Consider the following 5,667-nt stretch of genomic DNA (forward strand, 5'->3'; position numbering starts at 1 on the left):
GTGTTCCCTGACAGCGGCTTAGAAGAGACGACTGGCCACCCCGCAGAGACAGCAGTCACCATGTGCTGGAGCTGCAGCCTTACCTCAAGGCCTCTTTGGAAGCCTGTTTCCATAGAGCAGAGGATCCCACAGGCCGGTTAATAAAGGCTGAGCAGAAGTGCTCTGGCACTATGAACTCTAAACAAAGCACTTCTGAACCACAGAGGGTCCATCTGTTTGCAACATAAACCCTCAGAGTGCACAAAGAAACTGGGATGATGCTCACGGGAGCCAAGAGCAGAAGATGCTGAGAGGCGATCAAGGTGATCAGCCCTTCTGGCCCCTGCAATCAGATTTTAGGGCAGCCACAGGCAGAGCAGGTCTCTGGGCACTGCTCGCCAGAAGTCAGGCTCTTGAACAGGGCACCCAGCATGGGGGTACTAAGGAGGAAAAAGCTGTCCAAGGAAGTACTCAAATCTCCCCATGTCCAATGGCTTCAGCTGATGTGTCAGAGATAGCTCCTTCAAGCCCCTGTGAAGCCTCTCCACCATGGGTTACCTGTGTTATACAGGACATATCCATCGACACGGAAAGATGCAGGGAAGTGCCCAGTGTTGGTGATCTTCACCATGTGTGTGTGGATGTCACCAGGAACAACATAGCCAAGGTCCAGGATGTATTCGGGCAGCTCAGCTCTGAAAGGAGGAGTAAGGACACTCTTGTAAACCCCAGCATGGCGTGGGCTGGAGAAGCAAATGGAGTGGATAATTCTGTATTCACTGCTCTGAAAGCTCAAGCCAAGCCCAGGAAACCCAAGGTCTGAGCACCCAGTAATAACACTTGGCTAAGTCATGGGGAGTGCAGGGCTTAGGATTTATCAGCCACCAATGGGATCTTCGAGTGACTTTAAAGTGGGTACTGGACACAGTTCCTATGCTGCAAAAAGCCATTGCGGGAGAAGTCCACTGCATCTCCACTGGTCTCAATCAAACTGCTAAGCTGGTGTCCAGCCCAAGCCTGAAACTGCTTCAGGACCTTGTCATAGCATTTCCTTGCAGAGGCCTTTGCAGACAATCCCACTTGGAAAAGTGCATAAGGGATCTGGACCATTCCCTGCTCTTCCTGCATAGTGGGGTCTGTTTCTTGGCACAAAGATGCCAGCTTTGAGATGCCCCTTTCAGAGCTGGTCAGCAGGGGTGGTGCCTGTGCTGTCTGCAAGGGCTTGCTCGTCTGCACCCCTCAGCTCTGAGAACAGAACCCAGCAACTGTGGGGAGGGGAGCACCTCCAGAGATCAGGGGAGCACTGTGCAAGCGAGGACACCGACCTGCCCACAGGGAAGCACATCATAGCTCTCAGCATCAGGCCCCTTCTGAAGTCCGCAGCTGTTCCCAGCTCTGAGACACAAGGAGCTCTCAGGAGCAGGCCTGCACTGCTGGCTGTTACCCTCGGGGCCCCTGCACACAGGCTACAGGACTCCCTACTAACTTGAGAAGCCTCCGATGTACACGCTGGTGAAGGCAGTGTCCTCTGGGGGACGGGAGCTGAGAGCTTTCTGCTGCTCCACGGCATGTTCCTCCATCAGCATCTCCTCCATCTGCATCTGCAGCTGAGCATCCCACTGAGGAAAGTAAAGACAGGGGCTGCTTAGCAAAGCTCCCTTCCCAAGGCACAAGCTTGTCTCAGGTGGAGGATCCCACCCTGCTCTTGTTGAGAGAGGCGATGGAGTCATTCTGTCTCCACTGCTCAGTGTCTGGGACACTTCCTGCTCTCTCAGGCAGGATCATAGCTCCAAAGAAATGAACTCCAGTGTCTCTCCCTGCCCAGTTATCAAAGCTGATCTGGACAGATGGACAGACAAGCCAGAAACCTTCCAAAGCTCCAAGTATGTCCCTGCCCCCAGTTAGTGCCAAAGCAGCTTGGACAAAAGCTCTCCTGGAAAGGGAACCATGAGAGAGCTGGAGCCTCTCGGAGATCCAGAACACAGCACAGCCTCAGGGTGCATTCAGGCTGCTGCTTTGCATGCTGTAAAGCTGGCAGGGCTTGGCCGGTGAGCAACAAAACCCCAGCACCGACGTGAATGTCCTTCAGAGCACCATAAACCCAACTGCTTGAGCACAGCCCTTAGCATCTCCCTGGGGTAGTCAGGAGCTGGTGCATCTCCAGGAGGGACAACTCCCAGAGGTGGGCAGCCCATGGGGCATGCTGAGCTGACACAGTCCGTGGCCAGGGCTGTGCAGGGAGGCACCCAGTGCCAGCAGAGCCCTGGGCACAGGGCCGTGGGGCGCAGGGGCCTCCAGTGACACGCAGGAGGTGGCATGTGTGGGACAGGGCAGCAGCTCTACTCACCACGGTGCCCGAGTCGTCCATGCAGGGCTCGGCTGCCACAGCCTCCCCCAGAGCAATGGCCTCGTCTCTCTGGCTGCCTTTGTCCAGCTTTTCTTGGGCCTTTTGCAGGATCTTCTCATATTTGGCGTTGCCTGAAAGCACAGAACACCACCAATAGCAGTGGGGCAGCACAAATCCCATGGAAGACGGGAAGCCCCATTCCCCCAACATGCAGACAGACACAAACTGCTCCAGCAATGGAGAGAAAGGCGATCCTGCTGCTTCTCACCCCCAGCCGTCTTTCTCACCACACAGGAGCATCTCAGCCCCACAACGTGATGCAAACCCAACCTGTCAAAATCCCTGCCAGCCTCTCTTGCAGCTTCCCTGTGCTTTCTGCCCAGCCCTCGTCTTCCCAGACCTCTGTCATACGCTGGCAAGCTGTGCAGGATGGTTCCTGCGGCAAAGCCACACGGGCTCGTCTGCCAGAGACCAAGGAAGCAACCAGAGGGCTGAGTTTGCCTGACAGCCCTGAAACCTCCAGGCCTGGCGGAGGTGCCTGTGAGCTGCCCTATGGGCATATGGCATGGGGGAAAGCCAGGTGACCTTCCTGGCGAGCAGACAGGCAGTGCTCACCTTTGATGTTCCTGGGCAGGTCCAAGTGGATCCTGGGAAAGGTCCCTTCTCCTTTCAGGCAGATTTTTGCTGGCTCCAGGTGACCCACTTGGATCTGGAAAGCCCTGCAGAAGACTCCAGGCACTCCTGGCAGGTAATAGACTTTCAGCACTTGCTGCTTGCCAGGTTCAATGTAACCCTGCAGGGCACAGAAGAGGGAGGGAGGTAGTGTACAAAGAGGACTCAGTGGAGGGATGGCTCACACAACAGACACGCTGAGGACACAAGTACAGCTTCTCATACATAAGGAAACATCAGACATCACCACCTCCAGCTTTCTTGTACCCCAAACGCCCGAGTCTCCTACACCAAGATGCAGTATGTCCTTCAGAGGCCTCGCAAGGCTGCCCTCTGCTCAGCATGAGCACAGCTCTTCTGCTGACAGGGTTTACCCTCTGCTAGCCAGAGCCAGGCACAACAAACCAAAGCTCTTTCACCAGCTGCTCTGGAAGAGCACCGAAGGGCCTGCGCTTCCAGCAGGGCCAGCACCTCCTGGCAGCAGCTTTGCAGGAGAGGACATCAGCGTGTCATCCCTCAGGTGGACAAGCACTGAGGAAGGTGGAAGCCACTCGGCCCTTTGCTTCCTCTTCCCATTGCAGAAGGGCACCAAGGCAGGAACACTGCTCCAGCTCTAAGACACCCAGGCAGGATGACAACTGGGATGGAGTGATGCTCCAGTGATGGCACAACCAGAGAGCTCAGCACTCAGCTCCAAAGAGCTCCCGCAACCATCGTGCCTCCCACTGCTGGTTTGCTGTATGGACAGCAGAGCCAGCGGCGGCCAAGGCCTGTCAGGGGCTCCATTAGGATTGTGCTCGATGCACCTCCTCTGCCTCTGCAGCAATCGCTCACAGCCCCGTCTCTCCTGCCTGGTTTTGGACGGGGGTTGTGTGCTCATTCCCCTATTTTCCCCCCAAAACTCTCTCCTGGGCAGCCTGACACAGGCCGGGTGAAGCCCTTGTGCTACTCACCATGCTGGGGCAGACCAGGGGCACGCCAGGCAGAGGGCTGGCTGCAGTGCCTGTGCCGGGGCTCAGCACCACCAAAGGCAAATCCCAGCTTCCCACTGTTCTGCAGGGTCACTGCTGCTTCCGAGACTTTGTTAAACACCTGAGGAGAGGACAGAAGAGCAGGAAGTTACAGGCACACGTCTACTGCTCACAATTTCATTCCTCTTCCATTGGGTCGAAAGCAAAGGAACACAGCCCAGAAGCAGGGAGCGCACAGGAGAGATGGGCACTGGGCTCTCTGGGTTACCCGGACAACCCGCGACTGCAGGGTACCTCTGAGCCCTACACAGGCAACAGGTATTTGTGGCAGAGGTGCAATTACAACCATGGAAAGATCAGGAAGAAACCAAGTAGGGGACACAAGCCCTCTGCACTTGAAGTGTCACCCAACAGCGAGCTGAAACACAGGAGGGAGGCACTGAGGCATTTAAGGAGAACAGGCTCCTGCACACAAGTATTTGGGGCAAAATACAAGCCAAAAGGGAGATGGACAGGGCAACGCACACATGGCCAATAGCTGGAAACAGCTGTGGGGTTGTAACTGGAAAGAAGTACAGTGAGGGTTATTCTGGGACATTCTATCCAGCTACAGTGACTGCAAGCCAAGTCAGCTGCCTCCTTGGCTGATGATCAGGAGCATTAAAAGAGAGCACCTCCTTGCACTCTGGCTTTAGGAGCCCATCAGCGGATGGACACTGAGGGACACATCCCTCTGGAGATCACCACTGGGATCCTGCCTGTCCCAGAGGCAGCGTTAGTTCCCTCCAAGAGAGGGATTCCCAGCTTTGGGCTGGGCTGGAGATGGCCATTAAACACCAGCTTGGAGCTATCCCCAAACACTGGACTTCCGAGCCACAGAGCCAGCAAAGCAGCTGGGAAGGGGAAGAGCCCTCGACCCTGGGGGGCAGCAGCCCACCGGTCATGGCTGGAGACAAGGAGCTCTGACAAGAGCAGCGTGCGGTACCTGCAGCCCGCAGTCGATTCTCGGTGGTGTCCAGGAGGTAGCTGATGCCTGCGGCCCTCCCCACGCAGAGCCACCTCGTAGCAGGAGTCCAGAGCTCTCTCCGATACACCACGCTGAAGGGAGCCTCAGGAACTCCTCTGTTGAGCAGGAGCACCTGCAGCAGCAGCAAGAAAAGCAACATGGAATACATGAAGAATCCTCTTTACTTACTGAAGCCTCACTTCTTTCTACTTTAGCAATTAACATCTGTAAAAGGCAGAAGATGCTGAGCGCTGCTGCCAAATACAACAGGACAAGTTCTGCCTCAGGGCTTTTTCATGCAAAGCAGGGATAACTTCACACAAACAGAGCCACTCTGGCCTTATTCCCCTGACCAGAGCACTCCACTTGACCTGCAGTGGCAAGGACCTGCTCAGCACCACCAACTGATTCGGACCCATCCAACACCTCCACCAGGCTCACTGCTGCCCACGAGCCATCCGGATCCACCCCATCCCTGCCACCCGTCCTGCTCACCCCGTAGCTGTGGCTTGAGCCAACAACACCTTCCCGACGCTCAGCTGGTCGCAGCTGAGTTCCACCTGGGGCCCGAGCCTTCCCCACCACTGATGCACAAGGGCAGCCTGGTCTCACAGCCTGTGGAGGGAAATCTCTGTGAGCGCATTCCTTCGCTACCCGGCACCTTTCCAGGTGTCTCAGTGCTGCTGACGGTC

This window comes from Melopsittacus undulatus, chromosome 7 (genome assembly GCF_012275295.1).
Source record: "Melopsittacus undulatus isolate bMelUnd1 chromosome 7, bMelUnd1.mat.Z, whole genome shotgun sequence".
Classification (NCBI taxonomy): Eukaryota; Metazoa; Chordata; class Aves; order Psittaciformes; family Psittaculidae; genus Melopsittacus; species Melopsittacus undulatus.